The sequence below is a fragment of the Bos grunniens genome, chromosome 26 (genome assembly GCF_055505025.1).
Source record: "Bos grunniens cultivar Pamir isolate PY7600 chromosome 26, Bosgru_T2T1.0, whole genome shotgun sequence".
Taxonomy (NCBI): domain Eukaryota; kingdom Metazoa; phylum Chordata; class Mammalia; order Artiodactyla; family Bovidae; genus Bos; species Bos grunniens.
The window spans coordinates 41629670-41653391 of NC_141190.1; the positions used below are offsets into that span (position 1 = coordinate 41629670).

At 44.9% G+C, this 23722-nt stretch overlaps 1 protein-coding gene across 43 annotated transcripts in view; it reads left to right on the forward strand.

The window, feature by feature from the left end:
* The first annotated feature begins 10900 nt into the window (after positions 1–10900).
* TACC2 (transforming acidic coiled-coil containing protein 2) overlaps positions 10901–23722 on the forward strand; it is a 234989-nt gene continuing 222167 nt past the window's right edge. For all 43 annotated transcript variants that reach the window (XM_086377942.1, XM_086377954.1, XM_086377967.1 and 40 more), the window contains exon 1: positions 10901–11030. The gene's annotated coding sequence lies outside the window, so the exon portion shown is untranslated. The remainder of the gene's footprint in view (positions 11031–23722) is intronic.

A 23722-nucleotide genomic window follows, 5' to 3' on the forward strand; every position in this document is an offset into this window, starting at 1 on the left:
CAGGTAGTGCTCTAGGCATTGGAGATACAATGTTGAATAGGACAAAGTTGCAGGCCTTCCGGGATCATCCAGTGGTTAAGACTTCAGGTCCCAGTGCAGAGGGCTGTGGATTCCATCCCTGATCTGGGAGCTAGGATCCCACATGCCCTGCAGCCACAAAAACAAAACAAAATGGAGACAATATGGTAACACATGCAATAAAGACTTTAAAAATAGTCCACATAAAAAAAAATATTTAAAAAAAGACAAAGTTGCTACTCTCATGAAGGAGACATAATAAAAACAAGAAAAAAAGACTTGGTTTGTGCCATGAAGAGAAGGCAATGGCACCCCACTCCAGCACTCTTGCCTGGAAAATCCCATGGACAGAGGAGCCTGGTGGGCTGCTGTCTATGGGGTTGCACAGAGTTGGACACGACTGAAGCGACTTAGCAGCAAGGATATAAAGGAGGGCGTCACTGACTCGATGGACGTGAGTCTGAGTGAACTCCGGGAGTTGGTGATGGACAGGGAGGCCTGGTGTGCTGCGATTCATGGGGTCGCAAAGAGTCGGACACGACTGAGCGACTGAACTGAACTGAACTGAACTGAAGGATATAAATGCTGACTGCTGCTGTTGCTGCTGCTGCTAAGTCGCTTCAGTCGTGTCCAACTCTGTGCAACCCCAGAGATGGCAGCCCACCAGGCTCCCCTGTCCCTGGGATTCTCCAGGCAAGAACACTGGAGTGGGGTGCCATTGCCTTCTCCAATGCATGAAAGTGAAAAGTCAAAGTGAAGTCGCTCAGTCGTGTCTGACTCCTAGCGACCCTATGGACTGCAGCCTATCAGGCTCCTCTGTCCATGGGATTTTCCAGGCAAGAGTACTATGCTATTTTAGATATGATGAGCAGGGACACCTCAGAGGAGGTGACATTTGAGATGAGAGTTGAAGTGTGAGAAGTAGTGAGTCATGCAAAGATTCAGGGAACATGTGTTCTAGTCAGAGACGATGGCAGAGAAAAGCCCTCGAGGATAAAATGAGTCTGGCACATGTAACTGCAGTATGATACACAAGGGAGGAAATGCTGGAAAATGAGTTTGGTTCTGATTCTCTTTACTTTGTAAGTGACCCAGTGTGTTTTATTTCTAGAAGCATTTAGGGGGTGGTGGTAACTTGAGATGGCTGTGAACTCTTTGATATTTCTCCCACTGAAATGGAAGATCTATGTTTCCTCCCCTGTAATCTGGGCACTGTGACTCTCTGATGAGTAGAATATAGCAGAAATGACACTGTGTCCGTTTCTGGATTCGAAAGATCGGCAGTTTCTCTTTCCTGTGTATTAAAACAGTTGCTCTTGGAACCCATCTGCCATGCTGTGAGGAAGTTCAAGACACACGAAGAGGCCATAGGTAAGCCACTGCTGAGCTTCTAGCCAAAGTCTGCGTGACCTGCCAGTGATGGGAGTCAGCGTTTTGAAAACCCCAATCCATGGAGCCTTGGAATGACTCTGGTTTTAGCTGCAGTCTGATTGCAGCCACATGAGAGCCCTCTCCCAACATAAGAGTTCGCTAGCTGAGCCCTGTCAACTCACAGGACAGTGAGAAATAGTTTTAGTTATTGTACCAGACGACTTTTCAATCCGGAGATTCATCTCCTTCGACTTTGGGAAATATTTTCGTTATTCTTATATTCTTTCTTTGATAATTTCTTCCTTCTGCTTTTTTGTTCGGTGTCTGGATCTCCTGTTAATCAGATGTGAGACTTCATAGACTGACTCCCTAAGTCTCTTATATGCTTTCATATTTTAAATCTTTCTTTAAATCTATTTGTAAGTTATTTTATTAAGGTTACCTTTAACTTTCTGGGTTTTTTTTCCCCAGAATACATGGCTAGTTTGGTTTTTGGTTTTGGTTTTGCTTTTGTCTAATTGATAGGCACCAGGAGAGGGTGAGATGGGGAGTTGGCTTCATTTACACCTGGTTTTTATTTTCAGCCCGTTCTCTTGGTTCTCTTGGGAGTTTTCAGCTCTCTGCCACGTTCCTAGTGTTTCATTGCCCCTCTCCCCCCAGCTCTGGGCTGGGACACCTCAGCTCTGATTCCCCTGTGATCAGACCTCCATCCCCTTCCGTTACCCACAAACACGGAGCCATCTCTTGGCTGGCGTGCCGTCCAGTTTGCTTCATTATTGCCCTAAGACGCTTGAAAACAAAAAACATCCTTTAGCGATCACTTTAATGAAGTACCTTGAAGGGAAAGAGTTAAGTGTGTACGCTCCAGTTGCTTCCTTAATGGGAGTTTCTTTTTCACTGCATAAGGAGATAATGAACCGTAAACATTATCTTTTTATTTTAATAAATCCACCTGTTTACTGTCATAATAAACATTAGTTTGAATTTACTTTCCTTTTAGAACTTTTAAATAATCAGCAGTTCTAGGCATTTCCTGGGAAATGTTTTGTTTCCTTTGCATTGTCGGCCATATGCTAGTAATTTTCAGCAAGTCTGCATTTACATGAATTTGAATTGGGCAAATAAGTAATACAAAATAAAAATATTATAAAACCTCACTTTATAAGTGAATTTTGAAATATGTCAAATATCCTCAAATTAAAAACAATCTTTTTTTCTTTTGTGAATTAATTAGTTTTTAGGTTAAGAATCCTTTCAAAGCTGACCCGACAAATGATGAAAACTGCATCCACACAGTGGCCACGTGGTGGCGCCACCTCCGCTGGTAAGCAGGCGTGTCCGCAGCTTTTCTTCAGGACCGAGGGAAGGAACCACACCGTTCATAGCCATTAGGACTTTCGCTTGTGATTTTCAGTCAGTTCAGTTCAGTCGCTCAGCTGTGTCAGACTCTTTGCGACCGCATGGACTGCAGCACACCAGGCCTCCCTGTCCATCACCAACTCCTGGAGTTTGCCCAAACTCATGTCTATTGAGTCAGTGATGCCATCCAACTATTTCATCCTCTGTCGTCCCCTTCTCCTGCCTTCAGCCTTTCCCAGCATCAAGGTCTTTGCAGATGACTCAGTTCTTTGCATCAGGTGGCCAGAGTATTGGAGTTTCAGCTTCAACATCAGTCCTTCCAATGAATAATCAGGACTGCTCTCCTTTAGGATGGACTTTCAGTCTATCTCCTTGCATGCAGGCCAAGGGACTCTCAAGAGTCTTCTCCAACACCACAGTTCAAAAGCATCAATTCTTTGGCGCTCAGCTTTCTTTATAGTCCAACTCTCACATCCATACATGACTACTGGAAAAACCATAGCTTTGACTAGATGGACCTTTATTGGCAAAGTAATTTTAGTGTAATCGAAAGTTGTTGTTTTTTTTAATATCTCAAGGCAATTTAGCCCAACCATGATGACTTGGTACTAATGTGAGGACTAAAAAAAAAATGCTTCTGGGTAAATGAACTGGGAACAGAACTTAGATTTGATAGAAAACCTTGCAGGAGGGCAAAACAGCTCACGATGACAGGACAAGAGGTTGTTTAGAAGAAGATATGGGAGGTGATGCTGAGAAAATTACGGAGAGCACTAAGATGCACATTAACCACAATGACTGTGGGCCCAGGTCCTCTGAAACTATGCCCTTGACTTCCATGCTTGTTCTTAAGGGAAAATACAACTTAAAATACTTGAGGGTTGAATTGCACAAGAACTTCAAGAAAACATGATCAAATGTGATCACCCTGAACCATCCTATTCCTGAATAGGGGTTTTCTGCTTTTAGAGGGCTTTTATATCCTTGTCTTATTTGGACTGTGTAGGCCTGTGGAGAAGGTGAGGTGGGGGACAATTTTACACCTGATGAAACTGACGTATTGTCACGCGAGTGTATGTTCCTCGGTTCTTTGTCTCATCACAACAAAGGTTTGGAGTGACGGACATTAAAGCCCCCTCAGCGGGTCACAGCTCTCGGGTCTTGAATGGACCATGTTATAGCTCTTAGACAAATCAGTGTTACAGCTCTATTTTATTTAGAAGATAGCAGGAAAATCCATCTTCAAGGTGTGAGGGCACATCGATCCAAAGACGCGAAGAGAAGAGCGCCCCAGCGCGCGGGAGAGAGAGAGAGAGAGCTAGCTTTGGCTCCTCTTTTTATATGTTTATCTCTCCCTGGGCCTGTCCTATGTAAATTGGGCCAGCCAGGAGTGTTGTTTGTTTTACCTGAGGTCCTCACTCCGGTCCTCACTCCGGTCCTCACTCTGGTCCTCGGAGCTTCTTTTGTTCTATTTTCGTGGGCTTTTCCCTTCCTTGTCTTTTAGCCACTGCCATTTTGGACTCCTTTTCCCTCTTCTACCTACCTAACATTCCCCCCTCAAGAGATGGGAGGCCCAATTCTTTGGGAATAGGGGCGTCGAGGTCTTTCTGGCTACTTCCTGCTGAACTGGGACGGTGAGGGGTATTGGGCCTCCCCCTCTTGTTAGTCTCAAGCCTCAGAGTCCTTATAGCTGTGTCCATCTAAGGGTGTGTGATATTTTCCGTGGTCAGCTGTAGTTTTATATCTTTGTTGAACTGGCACTGCATGTTGTAGCTGGTTGACCTGGTGGCAGAGGCTTAGCCTCTATGGTCTCAAAATTGGAGACTACTGCATTCCCGGCTCTTCTTTTTCCATCCAAGACAAAGCTGCTTCCATCGGTGTACCAGATTTCCTCAGGATTGGTCAGAGGATCTTCTGACAATCCCTCTCGGGGTTTTGTCCAGTGGTCCAAGGTTTCTAGACAAGAGTGAAAGGGGAGAGAGCCCTCGGGGGTAGGCAGGAGGGTGGCTGGCTTAAGAACCTCACAAGGGGATATAGTGAGGCCTGGATTTTCCATCAGCGTTACTTGGTATCTGAGGATTCTTTGATCAGACATCCATAAATGGCCTCTCCCATTTAGGAGTTGTTTTACTTGGTGGCTGGTAAAAATAGTTTGCCCCCAAAGGAGAGTTTTAAAGCATCTTCTATCATGATTGCCATAGCTGCAAGATTTCGAAGGCAGGGGGCCCAACCTCGGGTAGTTGGATCTAGCCTCTTGGATAAGTAAGCTACAGGCTGGGGCTCAGATCCCAACCTTTGAGTTAACACTCCCAAGGCTATTCCCTCTCTTTTATGGACATAAAGTTGGAATGCTTTTTCTGGGTCTGGCAACCTCAAGGCAGGTGCCTGAGTTAAGGCCTGTTTTAGTGTAGCCTCTGCCTTCTTTTGAGGAGTTCCCCACGTCAGTGGGATTGAATCATCTCGTCCCTTTAAGCTTTCATATAAAGGCTGGGCAATTAGACCATAGTTGGGTATCCAGCGGAGAAGGCAATGGCACCCCACTCCAGTACTCTTGCCTAGAAAATCCCATGGACAGAGGAGCCTGGTAGGCTGCAGTCCATGGGGTCACTAAGAGTCGGACACGACTGAGCGACTTCACTTTCACTTTTCACTTTCATGCACTGGAGAAAGAAATGGCAACCCACTCCAGTATTCTTGCCTAGAGAATCCCAGGGACAGAGGAGCCTAGTGGGCTGCCGTCTATGGGGTCACACAGAGTTGGACACGACTGAAGCGACTTAGCAGTAGCAGTAGCAGTGGGTATCCAGATTCTACAATACCCAGTTAGCCCCAGGAAAGCTCGCAATTGTTTTCGAGTCATGGGGGAGGGCAACTGGAAGATTCCTTGTACGTCAGAGGACAGCCTCCTGGACCCATGTGTAATCTGAACTCCCAGGTAAGTGACCTTTGTCTTGACCATCTGTGACTTAGCACGGGAGACTTTATATCCCCTTTCTGCCAAGAAGTTTAGAACCTGAATTGCATGTTGTTGGGCACTTTTCTCATCTGGAGAGAAGATTAGTAGGTCATCTATGTATTGTAATATTTTCCTATTAGGTCCCAGATCCAGATCTCGGAGATTCCGGCTAAGGGCCTGTCCAAACAGGTGGGGGCTACCTCTGAACCCCTGAGGTAATACTGTCCAAGTCATCTGTTTGTGTTTTTCTCCTGGGGCCTCCCACTCAAAGGCAAAAAGATATTGGGATTCTTTAGCCAGTGGTGTGCAAAAAAAATGCATCTTTGAGATCCAAGACTGTAAACCACTTGGCACTGGGTGGGATTTCTCCCAAGATTACATAGGGATTGGGTACTGTGGGATGGAAGGGGACTACAGCTTCATTTGTGATCCGGAGATCTTGAACCATTCGCCAGGTTCCGTCTTTTTTCTTTACTGAGAGGATTGGGGTGTTACATGGCGAACTGGTGGGGACCAATAGCCCACAAGCAAGGAATTTATTTATTAAAGGCTGTAGTCCCTCCCGAGCCTCTCTTTTGAGAGGATATTGTTTCCAATTAGGAAATCGAGTGGGATCTCGGAGGACGATGATGACCGGTTCAGCTTGGTGGGCTCGTCCAGGAATCCCCTGGCCCCACACCTGGGGGTTAATTTTGTCTTCCCATAGTTTTTGGTCCCTCTCTATTGAAGGTGTAACGGGTTCTTCAGTAGTAACCAGGAGCTGTAGAGCTCTACGGGCTCTATGGGCTCTACCCATCACAAGGCTGGTCCCCAGTTTAGTGAGTATATCTCTTCCCAATAAGGGGGTAGGACACTCAGGGACCACCAGAAACTGGTGGGAAAATATTTGTCCATCCCAGCAACAAAGAAGTGCTCGGGTGAATCCTTTAGTAGTTGCTTTTCCTGTAGCACCCAAAATGGTACAGGTTTGGGAGAAGGCTCCGGAGTAGGAGATCAAGACAGAGTAGGTAGCCCCTGTGTCAACCAAGAAATTCTCGGACCTACCTGCCACATCCAGTTGCACCCTTGGCTCCAGCCCCGTGATGGTTATCTGTGACAGCGGGCTGGCTAGAGCAGGCCGCTTCAGTCCTGTTGAACCATCGTGAGGGAAGGCTTGGCGCTTGACCTTGAGGCTCTTGGGTCTCGAGGGCAGAGTGCCGCCCAATGTCCCAGTTGATGGCATTTGTGGCAAGCCGTTCTAGGAGACTGGTCACGGTTTGGACACTCTTTGGCCCAATGCCCCACCTGTCTACAGATCAGGCATTTGTCTCGTGCCTTGTCCTTCAAGGACTTGGGGTTTGCCACAGGGCTTCTCTGGAGGGTGGCCAGCATCTGGGCATGCCTTGTCTCTTTCTTTCTCTCCCTCTCCTGGGCCTTGGCCTCCTTCTCCTGTTCTCTGTTATAAAAGGTATTGGTGGCTGTCTGAACCATCTCATCTAAAGAAGCAGCAGGGTCCTGCTCTTGTAGCTGTTGTAACTTAATTCTGATATCTGACGCACACTGGGACAGGAATTTAACCTTTAAAATCACCTGTCTCTCGTAAGAGTGTAAGTCCAGATTGGTAAACTTTTGGAGGGCCTCTTTTAGCCTTTCCAGAAAGGCAATGGAGTTCTCATCAGGCTCCTGAGTTATAGTCCCACAAGTAATAGGCTTCCTTCTGTTTCCATGGGAGGACTTCCTTAGGGTTGAGTCTTTCTGAAGTTTATCCTACCCAGAACTGTTGCAACCTGAGAGCCAGGCATCCCCGGGTCAGGGTGCAGATCCCCAGGCAGGCTGAGGCGTGACAGCCTTCTAGAGATTGAATCCCTGGGCAGGTCGAGGTGTGACAGCCTCCCGAGAATTGGGTCCCTGGGCAGGTTGAGGTGTGACGACCTCCTGGGACCCCTGGGACTGGCGGATCCCGCCTCTACTGCGGGAGCTTCACTGAGTTGGGCTCCTGCTGTGCTTGGCCTCTTCTGCACGGAGGTTGTTTCAGCCGGGTTAAATCCGAGTCACAGCACCATAGATGTCACGCAAGTGTATGTTCCTCGGTTCTTTGTCCTCGTCACAACAAAGATTTGGAGTGACGGACATTAAAGCCCCCTTGGCGGGTCACAGCTCTCAGGTCTTGGATAGACCGTGTTATAGCTCTCAGGTCTCGAATGGACCATGTTATAGCTCTTAGACAAATCAGTGTTACAGCTCAGTGTTACAGCTCTATTCTATTTATAAGATAGCAGGAAAATCCATCTTTGAGGCATGAGGGCACGTCGATCCAAAGACGCGAGGAGAAGAGTGCCCCAGCACGAGAAAGAGAGAGAGAGAGCTAGCTTTGGCTCCTCTTTTTATATGTTTATCTCTCCCTGGGCCTGTCCTATGTAAACTGGGCCAGCCAGGAGTGTTGTTTGTTTTACCTGAGGTCCTCACTCCAGTCCTCGGAGCTTCTTTTGTTCTATTATCCCGGGCTTTTCCCTTCCTTGTCTTTTAGCCACCACCATTCTGGACTCCTTTTCCCTATTCTACCTACCTAACAATATGATGTTCAGACACTTGATCCAAGTCCAGGTTAGAAAGGAGATGAATCAGGACTAAACATCCAACCTTCAGATGCCTCATTCAAAACTCACTCAGGTGTTTTGCTATTATAGGGTTTTTACACACACACACACACACACACACACATATCACAGAACTCCATCTTCTTAAAGAATTCCTTCTCAATTCAATCAAAATATTTAAATATATGAGAAGTAGGATTTATGGTCCATAGAATTCAGTGCTCTGAATAGTAGAATAATTTTGAAAATTAAATATTTATGCTAATGAAAATTAGTATTCACATTATGAATGTGGATGTGAAAAATTCCTATTCACATGAGATAAAATTCCTAGACCCTAAGAGGAGGCGATCATCCTCTTTCTCTGGACCCCAGTCCCCACACCTCCCTGGCTCATGCTGGCCCGCCCCCCGGAGGCAGCCACTGACACTAGTTTCTCCTGTGAATTTCTAAAAAGAGTCATTAATTTATATATCATAAGACAGTATAGTATGAGTTTTTCAGAACATAGAATTTATATACTATACATAATGTAGTATAGACATGGAAACTTATACCCTCCTTTTTTTTACATAGATGGTGGGTGACATATTAGAAACACTGTGCTGCATCTTAATTTTTTTTCACTTAATGATTTATCTTGGAGAGTTTTTGGTGTTGGCATGTAAAGAGCACCCCATCTATCTTGAAAGCAGGACTCCATCTTGGGCCAGACTGTGGACTTTGAGCTATATGCCCAGTATCTATGGAAACGACATACCAACTGAAAAACCAGGCCCCCAGAAGGAAGAGCCCCAGGGCTCTCTATTACCTAAAAGAATACCCTAATTATCCGTGTAACTGAATAGAATCATACATTCTATTATGGTTATTGGGGAATGACCACAACCTATTGATAATTGTCCGCTGTTAACTACCTAGGCTTCAGTTCAGTTCAGTCGCTCAGTCGTGTCCCACTCTTTGCGACCCCATGAATCGCAACATGTCAGGCCTCCCTGTCCATCACCAACTCCCGGAGTTCACTCAGACTCATGTCCATCGAGTCAGTGATGCCATCCAGCCATCTCATCCTCTGTCGTCCCCTTCTCCTCCTGCCCCCAATCCCTCCCAGCATCAGAGTCTTTTCCAATGAGTCAACTCTTCGCATGAGGTGGCCAAAGTACTGGAGTTTCAGCTTCAGCATCATTCCCTTCAAAGAAATCCCAGGGCTGATCTCCTTTAGAATGAACTGGTTGGACCTCCTTGCAGTCCAAGGGACTCTCAAGAGTCTTCTCCAACACCACAGTTCAAAAGCATCAATTCTTCAGTGCTCAGCCTTCTTCACAGTCCAACTCTCACATCCGTATATGACCACAGGAAAAACCATAGCCTTGACTAGACGGACCTTTGTTGGCAAAGTAATGTCTCTGCTTTTGAATATGCTATCTAGGTTGGTCATAACTTTCCTTCCAAGGAGTAAGCGTCTTTTAATTTCATGGCTGCAGTCACCATCTGTAGTGATTTTGGAGCCCAGAAAAATAAAGTCTGACACTGTTTCCTCTGTTTCCCCATCTATTTCCCATGAAGTGGTGGGACCGGATGCCATGATCTTTGTTTTCTGAATGTTGAGCTTTAAGCCAACTTTTTCACTCTCCACTTTCACTTTCATCAAGAGGCTTTTCAGTTCCTCTTCACTTTCTGCCATAAAGGTGGTGTCATCTGCATATCTGAGGTTATTGATATTTCTCCCGGCAATCTTGATTCCAGCTTGTGTTTCTTCCAGTCCAGTGTTTCTCATGATGTACTCTGCATATAAGTTAAATAAGCAGGGTGATAATATACAGCCTTGATGTACTCCTTTTCCTATTTGGAACCAGTCTGTTGTTCCATGTCCAGTTCTAACTGTTGTTTCCTGACCTGCATACAGATTTCTAAGGCTTATGAATCAAGCACAGGTTAACTTTGACTGTTTCTCTCTTCTTCCTTTGTTCAGACTAGTTTCAGGGACTTTTGGGAGGTGGATTTGGACACATGCTTAGGGTATATAAGGTTTTCACAAAACCTGGTCGGGGTCCTTGGCTAAGAGGAAACTCTGCCTTGGGCCCGCTGGTGTAATAAACTGCACTCCACTATCTGCATTGTCCTTCTGAGTGAATTTGTTTCCCAGAATGTGTGGCTACAACAGAATACTGATGGAATTTTTTTTAGGTATCTTTGCCATTTAGAATCGGCATTAACAGCCTTTGCTCACTTCGCCTTTCCCAAAGGGGCCTAGTGACATTTTCAAAAAAGACAACTTGATTTTACAAGGCCAGTAGAAGTTGACAGTGACCTGTCCCCATTTACCAAAAGTACTTCTCATTTTATAGGTTTTTTTTTTTTTAAAGACCGTTTTGTTTTGAAAAGTAAGGTATAGAACTGCCCCCAAGTAAATTTGATTGCAGCTCGAAGCAATCTGGCTTCAGATCCCAGATACACGTAGAAAAACAGAGCACCTCGGGCTCCCAGTACCTGCAAGCTCTCTGCCCCTTGTTGTCCTCCTTCTGGGCAGCAGAGGTTTCTGGAAAGTTGCCTCTGGCCTGGGTCAGATTGCTTACACACTGCCGGCTCCCAGGCCAGCGTTCCGAACCTTAAGCCAAGGCACATTTATAGAACGCTTCCATGTGATCCTGGGAAGACAGACTGCGAGCGGAGGGCAGTGCTGAAGAGCCGTAACATCAGGAAGAGAGGGCCTCTCCCCCTCTCTGCCCCTCATGCTGAGAGGATACTGGGTAAGTAAGCCTCAGATTGATGGCTTTATTCCTTTGAGCAACATGTGCTTTAAACTGGTTTGGCTGCTGAGATTAGCGGGGTAAATGCATTTCTTTCTTTCTTTTTTTCCCTTATAAAGGGAAATTGAAGGCCCATCTGTGCTTCTTATTTCTCCCCTTCTGATTGTCTCCAAAGCCACATAAACCGTATTTTTTTCTTTCCACTTAGTGATTTGTTGCTTTTGGTAGGACAAGTCCTCATTAACCTAGACCTCCATCTCTTCCCTGGTAAAATAAAGTTTGGGCTAGGTGATTATTGAAATTTCTTCTGGCTTCTGTGATGATTCTGCCGACAGCAAACTGGATTTTCAAGTATTTATGAGCCTGTGGAATGATGATTTAAGAGAGCCCTGAGGGCCTGAGACACCAAGACTTTATGACAAAAAGTTATTTTAAAGCTGGCGATGCTGTTGATTTTGACATGTTTGCACAGCGTCTCTCTAGACTCCACAAGTACCTTTTCAGACCTGCTTCTGACGTCATGGCTGCCAACTTGAGCTGCCATGTGATTTCAACAAAAGCCGAGTGTTTCTGAGTTTGACTTGGTGTCAGCTATAACCCAGTCATCAGATCACACTGAAGTAAGGCAGTGAACTTAGCCTCATGAGAGAATCTAGCAGCTGAGTTAAACACAGTGGAGTGTGGGAGTGTGTGTGTATGTGTGAGCATGTGTTTTATTTTACAGCACGTTCCGTGCAACAGAAATGCACAGACTGAAATTCTTTATCCCACTTACTCTTGAGTATAATCCAGTGTGTAATAGCTGAGTTTGTCTGGATGCAGCAAAGTTCCTCCCAGTTTTAGCTGCTGCTCCCACACTGGCCCACCATCCTCTCCACTGACACCTGTCGGCTCCCTGGGCGGGTTTCCTGCTCTCAGGTCTACCTGACTTTGCCCTGTTGCTTCTCTCTGGGTCCTCCTGCACAGGTGCCGAAACCAGGTGGGCCCTGTGGATGGCTGAGGTTAGGGGAACCCTTATCATCCAGTTCTGTTGTGAGTGTCCACAGGTTTTTACTTTTACTATGCAATTTGTTCTATCTGTTTACAAGAGGGGATTTGGGAAGACCTGAAAACTCTGCTGCCACCATCTTCCCAGAATTCCACTCTGCAGGCATTTAATTGCACTCAGAGAGACCAGCTCGCTTCTGCAAGAGCGCTTATAGGTGGTGATGAGGGTCTGGCCCAGGAGCCAAGGCAACGGGCAGGAAGGGGACAAGAAGAGACCTCAGGAAGGAAGAATTCAGAGGGCTTGGTGAGTATGTATTGGAGAGACCAGAGGAATGAAGCAGAGGGGCAAATAAAAGATAATCATCAATTCATTCAGCAAACATTTAAGTGATCCCCATGTACCAGACCCCTGGAAACAGTGGAGGAAAAGAGGCCACCAGTCACAGAATCCAGGCCCTTGTGGAGCCCCCAGGCTAGTGGGGAGATAGAGACTAAGTAAGCCATCACCACACTGTGTAGTGTTACGGTGAGAGCCCCAGGGGATGTGCCTGAAAGAATGCAGGCCTCTCAGCCAAAATGGGAAAAGTCAGGAGAGGGATTGGCTGGGAGATATCAAATGTGCATTTCAGGAGGTTGAGTGACTATGCATCATCCAAGTGGAGATATCCGTCAGAGAGTTAAAAATGCGGTGGAGGTGGAAGGGAGAGGTCAGGGCTGGTGTCTAGACGGGGAGTCTTCTCCATGGGCTCAGTAGCGGAAGCAAGGGGACCTGTGGAATCTTCTAGGAGCAACCCAGGCCGGAAGACCAAATCCTGAATCTCATTAGAAGGCTTTACAAAGAGGGGAAGAGGAGCACTGGAGAAGGAAAAAGAGGACGAGGTTTTGCAGCACCTTTCAGAAAAGTCCTAAGTGGAGGGAGTTTGTGGAGGAGGGTGGGGTAACAGTGTCAGGTGCTATGGAAATGCTGGAAGATGAGGACTGTGAAGAGGCCAGAGTGTGAAGGTCATGGGCAACTTTTGAGTGTGGTTTTAATCCAGGAACATTTGGTTGCAAGAAACAGAAACTCATTTAAAAAGAGAATGGGGGATTCGTTGAGAAGACACAGCTCTGGGTTGAAGCAACTCTTTTAACCCCTACTTCTCAGTTCCTACCTGCTTCATTCCAGTCTGAAGGTGGGCCCGTCTCTGCTGGGCGCCCACACCCAGTCCCCACTCAGGTCAGCACGCACTGGCTCTGGGGGTCTCTGGCACTGAGCTAAGCCCTCCTTCTTATTGCCTCCTGGCTTGTAGCCTCCTTCATTGACTTCCAAGGCCCCTATCAAATAGCAACAGAGGGCTCAATTCCTGTAGCCAGGCTGCTTATATCTGCGCGAAGTTCTGGAATGCCTAAAACTGGTTGTGTCTCAGGGTTCCGGGGCACCAAGGAAACATCCAGACTCTACCAAGGTCCAACTCACCTCTGAATAGTTGCCTTTGATGCTGGTCAAATCCTGAGTTGCAAGATTTAAACCATGAAATAGTATTCTTTCTGCTTGTGCTCCTTTAGTACGAAAGGGCTGTGAACGGTTTGGAGGTGGGTGAAGCTGGAGTAATGATTCCTACGTAGGACCAGGTTTCTCATTTTGAGGGGACACAATTTTGTAGGTGACTCAATGAGTTTAAAAAACATGGCCCTGGGAATTCCCTGGCGGTCCAGTGCTTTCACTGCCAAGGACCTGGGTGTTATGAGTGCTCAGTCAGTGTGTGGTGGGCAGAGAGAAGAAGGATGAAAGAGTAGGTTTCACAGCAAAGGATAAAGGCAAGCCCTTGTAAGTCTCCTGCTTGAGTGTGTGATTTGGTGGGAGTAGAGAAGTATAAGCTGGGTAGCTGTGACAAGTGCAGGCAAGGATGTGGATTTAATAGGCCAGGGGTAGGGGACAGCAGTGGATGGCTGATAGGGAAGGGAGAGAGCCAGGACAAACACCATTGACCAGATTGTGGAGTATCGGCAAGCAGAAAACCAAACTCACTGTGATGCCCACACTAGTCCAATGCTCTGATTCCTAAGGAGGTGACAAGCCTGGGTGAGATTTGTCCAGCTCAGCACAAAAGATCCCATCCCAACACCAAAGGCAGGGCATGGGGACCAAGACTCCATGTGGTGAGACAACAGAGGAGCAGCCAGAGACCAACTAAGAAACTCACACAGAGAGACAATCTTTGTGGGCTTGGCTGTACCCTCTGATGGTCGCTGAATAACCCATGACCCTTGTCCTAGGGTTCTTGATTCAGTTGTGTTCAGAAGAGGTGGAGATCCATGTGTTTTTACCATTCTAGCCTGGCAGGCAAGTTTGTGTGTGTGTTTCAATCTTGGGCAATGCCTACATTCGGCAGGGGCAACTCAGGATAGCTGCCACTTTGCTAACATTTCATATGTTAATGCAGATGTTTAAAATTGACACAGTGGAGTCACTGGTGTGAGTGGGTTCTCTGAGTTTGTGACCTAAAAAGGGGAATTTCTGCTCCACACTCGAGTCAGGGAACAGCTTGGCTGAGCCCAGTGCCAGAAGTGGTGCCAAAGAATTATAAAGAGATTAAACCCAGCAATGCAGGCTAATGTTGTTCCAGCAAAGAGGGCCCACTTTCTGTAGCCAGGCTGCTTATATCTGCACAAAGTTCTGGAATGCCTAAAACGGGTTGTGGCTCAGGGTTCCGGGGCATCAAGGTAACGTCCAGACTCTACCAAGGTCCAACTCACCTCTGCATAGTTGCCTTTGGTGCTGATCAAATCCTGAGTTGCAAGATTTAAACCATGAAATATTATTTCTTTCTGCTTGTGCTCCTTTGCTATGAAAGGACTGTGAAGGGTTTGGAGGTGGGTGAAGCTGGAGTGACGATTTCTAAGTAGGACCAGGTTTCTCATTTTGAGGGGACACAATTTTGTAGGTGACTCTATGAGTTTAAAAAACATGGCCCTGGGAATTCCCTGAAGGTCCAGTGTTTTCACTGCCAAGGACCAGGGTTCAATCTCTGGCCAGGGATCTAAGATCACGCAAGCTGAGGGGCATAGCCAAAACAAACAAAGAAACAAAAAACAAACAAGGAAAAACATGGCTCTGTATTCACTTTTGGTCACTCAAGAAACCATCCCTATGGCTACACTTCTGCTGAAACATAGGTTCAAGTTAGGATCTGATGACGTTACTTTGCATCTCGTATTTCATAGCAAACAGATGAGACAACAACTCTTGAATCCTGTCAGTCACAAGATCATCCCCTAATGTGTTCCAGTTCTTTGAAGAACACTTGGTGGGGGTATTGTGTGCATCACCTGGCAGAAGCATCACAATTTGACTTCTGTTGCGTGTACTTCCCTCTCCGCCAGCACCAGCCCCAGCTTGTCTAAGACTGAGATGCTTTTGCAAACGCCTCGTTCCTTGGTGGCTTGGGCCTTCCCAGGTGGTGCTAGTGGTAAAGAAGCCACCTGCCAATGCAGGAAACAGAAGAGACATGGGTTCAATGCCTGAGTCAGGAAGATCCTCTGGAGAAGGGCGTGGCAACCCACTCCAGTATTCTTGCCTCGGAAATTCCATGGACAGAGAAGCCTGGGGGCTTCTTGCGATCCATGGGATTGCAAAGGGTTGGACATGACTGAAGTGACTTAGCACACCGCGCTGGTGGCTCACTCAGGAAAGAATCTGCCTGCAATGCAGGAGACCACCTGCAGTGTAAGAGACCTGGGTTTGATCCCTGGGTCAGGAAGATCTCCTGGAGAAGGAAATGGCCACCCACTCCAGTAGTCTTGCCTGGGAAATCCCATGGACAGAGGAGCCTGGCAGGCAATAGTCCACGGGGTTGCAAAGAGTCGGACACGACTTAGCAACTGAACAGCAACAACAACAAATTAGCAGCAGGTCACCTTCACGCATCTGGGAAAGGGATGATCTGATTGCACTCATCACCATGGATGCAGCAAAGATGGGCTCAGTTGGGGTTGCTGGAGAACTGGAGTCACACGTGTAAGAGGAAGACTTTCCTTCCCTCTCTCCCAATCTCCTTCCCTTTCTTCACTTTTTATTGTGCTTTCCAAGCAAGCACAAAGGTAAGGAGAATATTATAAGAATCTTCATATACCAATTACTAGTTTCAGTGATTATCTGCATCTGGATAATCTTATTTCATTTATAACTCTACTTGCCATTAATGTCTGTCCCAACTATGATATTGTTTTTGAGCAAATCATTCCATCATTTAATCAGTAATATTAGGGTATGTATCTCTAAAAGATGAGGACTGTTTTTAATATGTGTATAATGATAACATCATACCTAAAAATAAATGATAATTCCTTAATATTAAAAATCCTGTTGGCATTCAAATATCACTGGTTGTCTCATTTTTTAAGACAGTTTATTTCAATCAGGGCTCAAACAAGAACCGCAGATTTCTTGGGTTGATCTGTCTCTTAAGCTACTTTTCTATTTCACACCCCCCTTTGCCCAAGCTTCCATAACTCTCCTATATCCTCCATTATATGTGTCCTCCACAAACTTCCTGTCTTTCACCACCATAGTTACCTTTTTTGGTCCTGTTTGTAAGAGTTATTTTTAAGTTCTTGTCTGCTACTTCCGCCTCTAGGACATCTGTGTGTCTGCTTTTATTGATCATTCTCCCTCTTGATTTCCGTTTTCTGTTCTGTTTTCCTCCTTCCTCACATATCCAGCAGTCTGTTATTATGTATTGGGTATTATAGTAGGTACTACATTCTATTCTCTTCCTTTAAATAATATTGTATTTTCCTCTACAGGCAGTTAAGTTACTGGGAGATTGCCTTGATCATGTGGTGGCTTAGTTTTAGACCTTGTAAAGTTGAGTTCAGTTCAGTCGCTCAGTCGTGTCCGACTCTTTGCGACCCCATGAATCGCAGCACGCCAGGCCTCCCTGTCCATCACCAACTCCCGGAGTTCACTCAAACTCACATCCGTCGAGTCAGTGATGCCATCTAGCCATCTCATCCTCTGTCATCCCCTTCTCCTCCTGCCCCCAATTCCTCCCAGCATCAGAGTCTTTTCCAATGAGTCAACTCTTCGCATGAGGTGGCCAAAGTACTGGAGTTTCAGCTTTAGCATCATTCCTTCCAAAGAAATCCCAGGGCTGATCTCCTTCAGAATGGACTGGTTGGATCTCCTTGCAGTCCAAGGGACTCTCAAGAGTCTTCTCCAACACCACAGTTCAAAAGCATCAATTCTTCGGCTCTCAGCTTTCTTAAGGTAGGTCTATTTTGATTTAGCCCTTATTCCTAGGGGATAATGTTTAGTCCTGAAATATAGTCTTTATTCATATGGTGTAGTTCTTCCAGGGTTTTAATGAGAAGTGCAAAGCATTAACCAAGCCCCTCTAATTCCATGGAGGGGGAGGCTTCCCTGATGGCTCAGACAGTAAACAATCCTTTGGCAGTGCGGGAGACTCAGGTTCGACCCCTGGGTCATGAAGAAACCCTGGAGAAGGGAATGGCTACCCACTCCAGTATTCTTGCCTGGAGAATTCCACGGACAGAAAAGTCTGGCAGGCTATAGTCCGTGGGGTTGAGAAGAGTTGAACATGACTGAGCCACTAACACTTTCACTACACTTTAATTCCATGGGACTCTGAACTGCAAACTACCCTCTCGACACTGCCCCTTTTAGCTTCTAGCTGTTGCTTTTTCTTGAGCTCTTTGGAGCTTACCCTGAGGTTGTGCATTCTAGGAACTGGTCAAAGACTTAAGGGGAATCTGTGTACAGATTTTGGCTCTTTACCTAAAGAGCTTCCCCCTTCAATTCTATCCTCTCTGGCAGACTCAAACTCTGTTTCTTTAACTTAGCAACAGTGAGATTTTCTGCATGAGTTTTGGTCCCCATTTATCAAATAGTAAAACTATTAGATTTCAAAGATAAAAGATAAAATTCTCATGACCTCCAGAGAGAAAGATCAAATGACTTATAAAGCCAAAAGAATTAGAGTGCTATCATATTATTAAAAATCAACACACAAAGCAAAGTTATCATGCAATAGCGTTTTAAAACCCCTCCAAAACCCAATGAACTAAAGTATGAATGAAGGAGTTTATTTTCAGTCAACCTGTTCTTCATATATCAAGGCTAGAATAAAACAGGTTTCAGCATATAATAACTTAGGAATTCTGCTGCCTCGGGAATTGATTGTTCTGGGTAAATTTTCCCAGGTATTCAGTGATTCCTTTCAATGTGTACAGATTCAGGTATTTTTCTCTTTCAGGAATTTTTTCTTGGATCAAAGTTTTTAAATATCCGCTCTCCTCCATTGTTTTGTTTTCTTGTTCAAGGACTTCAACAAAAGGGATATTACTCTCTGTCTCCCATTCCCATATTTTCTCTCTGATCCTATTTGCTTCTTTCTTCTTTTAAAAAAGTAGTTTTAATTATGGCCAATGCCACAACTAGAATTAATTTATTTTAAAACTTTGTTTATTGTTTTTAGCTGCGCTGGGTTTGCATTGCTGTGCACGGGTTTTCTCTAGCTGTGGCGCGGCGGCTGCCCTCTAGATGCAGTGTGGAGGCTTCCCACTGAGGCGGCTTCTCCTGTTGCAGAGCACAGGCTCTAGAGCATGGGCTCAGTAGTAGTGACTCATGACTTAGTGGCCCCATGGCACGTGGAGTCTTCCTGGGCCAAGGATCGAACCACGTTCCTTGCATTAGCAGGCAGGTTCTTGACCACTAGGTCACCAGGGAAGTCTTATTTGCTTCTTTCTTGTGTCATTTCTCATTCTTTTCATCATTTATCTGATTTTCTTCAGTGCCCTTGTTTAACTTTTTTTTTAATCTATTCTTTTTGGGTGCCTTGTGATTTATTTATTTCTGAGGTAATCCAGCCATTTTCTATTTCCTTCCTGAGTCCAGTCAACAGTCTTTACATTTCTCCCTGATTTTTGTTCATTGAATTTTTGAATTTCTGATTTGAAGTGTTTTACATATGCGCGACAGCATGTTAAAAAGCAGAGACATCACTTTGCCAACAAAGGTCCATCTAGTCAAAGCTATGATTTTTCCAGTAGTCATGTTTGGATATGAGAATTGGACTATAAAGAAAGCTGAGCACTGAAGAATTGATGCTTTTGAACTGTGGCATTGAAGAAGACTCTTGAGAGTTCCTTAGACTGCAAGGAGATTAAACCAGTCCGTCCTAAAGGAAATCAGTTCCAAATATTGTTGGAAGGACTGATGCTGAAGCTGAAACTCCAATACTCTGGCCATCTGATGCGAAGAACTGACTCATTGGAAAAGACCATGATGCTGGAAAAGATGGAAGGTGGGAGGAAAAGGGGACGACAGAGGATGAGATGGTTGGATGGCATCACAGACTTGATGGTCATGAGTTTGAGCAAGCTCCAGGAGTTGGTGATGGGCAGGGAAGCCTGGCATGCTGCAGTCCATGGGGTTGCAAAGAGTGGGACATGACTGAGTGACTGAACTGAACTGACATATGCTTGAATGCTTGTTTAAGAACATTTAATTGTTTGGTGGTGGTGTTGTTCAGTCGCTAAGTTGTGTCCAACTTTTTGTGACCCCATGGACTCCAGCACACCAGGCTATTCCATCCTTCACTATCTCCCAGAGTTTGCACAAATTCATGTGCGTTGAGTCGGTGATGCTATCCAACCATCTCATCCTCTGCCACCCTCTTCTCCTTTTGCCTTCTATCATTTCCAGCATCAGGGTCTTTTCCAATGAGTCAGCTCTTCATCAGGTGGCCAAAGGATTGGAGCTTCAGCTTCAGCATCAGTCCTTCTAATCAATATTCAGGGTTGGTGGACTGACTTACAATTCTCTCCTACTTTCTAGCTATTTTGAGAGTGGGGGAAAGATTTTTCCCAGGTGATACATATGAATTGCTGTCTCCTGATATTTCTGTTTCGCAATAGCTCTGTATAGATTTGTTGACATTCCTCTTTTGCATTTTTATAACATTGGGATGCTCTCCAGGATTGCTGGGTTAATACTGCCCTGTTCTGTCTGTACAGCTGCCAAGTTTGGTGGCACAGGGTGGGGAAGGTTTTGTGGTTCTCTTTTTTCCTTGTCAGTCTCTAAATTTTCTCTTGCTCCTTCTTTTCCTCATTTAGCACACAGTTGTGATAGAGTGCTTCTGCTGTGGTTTTTGCTTTTTTCCCCCCTCTCCCAGAGCACTGTGTTTTACATCATGCCTGTCTCTTTAAATGCCCTGTGTTTTGAGGCCCTGCCCCTTTGAAGTCCAGGCTCTGATTTGTTCACACACTATTTTTTTTTTTTTTTTTGGTATTTTCTGACTTAGAGTGGACTTAATCATTCTGACAATAATTTTAGACCATCTTTATCTTCCTTCTGTCTTCACTGTTTTGCTGATAGCAAAGAAAAAAAAATCATTCAAAGTCAATCTGAGAAAGAGAGGAAAATTTCATTCCATTCAAATCAAGGATTATAATCCATGAGACAGCCTCCCAGAGAGCTCTGAGAAATGCTCTGAAGAGGTAAAAGAGGAGGCCAATATGTCTGTGATTTGGCAGAAGAGGATACGTGCAATCAGGAACACACTTGAACAGAAGTTTGCTGCTAGCCACAGGAGCAGACATTTTAATTAATAGTTTTAGTGCTTTTTTAAGTAAGGGAAGATGCAAGAATCCAGGTTCATAAAAATTTTCTCCTGAAGATATCTAACTATCTGAAGGCCTGTTTTGTCAGTTTTCCCAGAGTACAGAGTGCCTCATCCTGATCTTTGCCCTGAATTCCTTTCAAGGTATATCGTATGCAGGTCTGTGACTGTGGTGGCTAATGACTAGTGTCTGGTAGAACTGGGTAGTGCTTATCTTTTGGAAGCATATTAATTCCTCCCAAGGTTTGGGAAGCATTTCATGTCTAAATTTGTCCCACTGCACTGGGGATTCTCATTCCTATTTCAGGTGATTTTGTTGATAAGCCACTCAATGTGCTGTTGCTGGACGAGCTCTGTTAACAGAAGTCCAAAGCCTCTGGGCCATCTGTCTTATTAGTCTGTTTGGTTCAGGAAATGGTTTCTTCTTGTTGACTCTTCTCTAGAAGTTAGACTATTACCATCATGGTCTTATAGGACTGTATATTTGATCAATCATTTCAAGTAATCTAATCATTTTATTTATCTGCAGCTCAGTCACACATTTGATAATGCAAGAACCAAGGATCTAGTAAATAGGCAGAAAACAGGTAATACCCCTGGTAACACTAATAAGGTCCTAAGTAAGTGCTGGGGCTTTTCAGACAGTGCTAGTGGTAAAGAACCCACCTGCCAATGCAGAAGATATGAGACTCAGGTTCGATCCCTGGGTTGGGAAGATCCCCTGGAGGAAGACATGGCAACCCACGCCAGTATTCTTGCCTGAAGAATCCCATGGACAAAGAAGCCTTGTGGGCTACAGTTCCTAGGATTCCAGAGTCAGACATGACCATAGCGACTCAGCACACATATGCAAGTAGGGACTTAAGCAAAGAACTTCCATTAGAAGCCACCCAGTATCTTCCCAGGTTATCTGACCTGTCTGTTCTGCACCAATCACTGTCTTTAAGGGAAATGATATATCGACATTATACATAAAGTTCACCAAAGATGTCCACATGGACAAGGCAAGTGGTGGCTCATCATAACCCCTTACAAGACTGAGAAAGAAATATTTTATTCTAAGGAGTTACCTGACTCATGCCAGAAGGAGAAAAATTGGTCTTTATGGTTGAATGGGTATTTCTGCCACTGTTGGCAGGGAGTCTGTTGAAGTATAATACAGATACATGATGCATCCCAGAGGGGAGGGAGGAAGCTCAAGTGGGCGGAGAAAATTTTTCTGTTTAAATTTTTTTTATCTTGCCTTGAAGTGAATTTTTTTTGGTGTACCATGTGACATGGAGGATCTTCCCTGACCAGGAATCAAACCTGTGCCCGCTGCACTAGAAGTGTAGAATCTTAACCACTAGACCACCAGCAAAGTCCCTAGAGTGGGAATTTTTATTTCATCACTAGGATACTAGGTCAGTCTGTGCTTTCTACAAAGTTCCGTGCTGGGGGGAGCACGGGAGCTGAGGAATTGTGCCCTGGGACTGTCTGACTTTTCTCTTTTTATTACAGTTATTTTGAAGACTGCTTGAACTTCTCTTTTTTACTAAGGACCTGGCTTTTGTATACAGTTCCTTTTTCTTTCTCATTGTTTTGTATCATTTGGGGTGAAAATAGCAGGAGGCAGGTGGTTAGGATGCCTCCGTTGTTTCAGCTGTCCCCAAAGCTAACTTAAAAACAGGAATACAGGGGTTGGCTGTAGCTCAGTGGTTCTTTCGACTACAGAGTGATCAAATTACTCAATTACCCTCTCTGAGGCTGGTTCGAGACCAGCAGATGCTCTCCAGTCCTTCAAAATAAAAAATAGGAAAATAGGATTAAGATGTTCTTTTGTTCTTGCTGAAAAGAATAGGACATAACAAAGTATTAAAAAAAATAAGACTTAACAAAATTTTATTTATTAGGACTTTAAAAATTATATCATAACTTTTTATCCTTAGGACTTTAAAAATTATATCATAACTATTTTTATCCTTATTTTAAAAAATCAATTAATTATTTTTTCTGGCTGCACGGGTCTTAGTTGTGGCATGTAGGATCTAGTTCCCTGACCAGGATTGAATCCAGCCCCCCAACATTGGGGGCATGGAGTCTTAGCCACTGGAACCACCAGAGAAGTCCTCTAATATTTTAAAGATAAATTTACAATAAACTTACCTGAAGAACAGAGGTTTTAGAAAGCTATTTTCTATTTTACATAATGAAAGTACCTGATGTTAGCCAAACTCTCTCTAAAGCCTAACAATTACATTTGCAAAGGCTTACTAACTGTGTCATGTCACTATGTGTCAATCTCCTAGCTGTGTTAACTCTTTGCAATCCCATGGACTGTAGCCCACCAGGCTCCTCTGTCCGTGGGATTTCCCAGGCAAGAATACTGCAGTGGGTTGCCACTCTCTTCTCCAGGGGATCTTCCTAATCCAGGGACTGAACTTGGGTCTGCTGCATGGCAGGCAGACTCTTTACAGTCTGAGAAGGCAAATATCTTCCATTTCTTAGTTTAGCTCTAACTAGTGACTCATCCGTGTTAATATCTTTGGCTCTGATATGATTGGCCTTGGTACTACATCTACACTCAAGATCTTTATCGTGTTGTTTGCATTGAAACAGCCTTCCTAGCCCTCATTCCAGCCTCCTTCCACCCTCCCCTTAGCCTACAGTTCCCAATTAGGTTGATACTGTATTTAATTTCCAAAAATGGCAGCACAGTTCAGCTTTTGGATTCAAAGTGATGTCTGAATCTTTGTGGGTTTCAACAGCTTGTTTTCATAAGAAATAGGTTTTGCTAGTATCCAGTCCACAGAGAAGGACTGTATGGAAATTATGAGTAAGGACAGCCTTATATTTAAATGTATCACCAAAGATCTGTTTTGACAGAAAAAAAAAGAGAGACCCCTTACTGCAAATCAGTACTCAGCTTCGTGTTTCCACTTTGGGCTGAGGCTTTATGCGTGGTTTGTAACATGGGATGCTGAGAGCAACGTCCTCAGGGAACAACAGGACAATGACACTCAGTCTGGTCCAGACCACAAGGCCACAGTGGCCACCGGTCAAGGAGTTGTTCTTGTAAGCTGTCATCTCGCCGCTCGAGAGGGA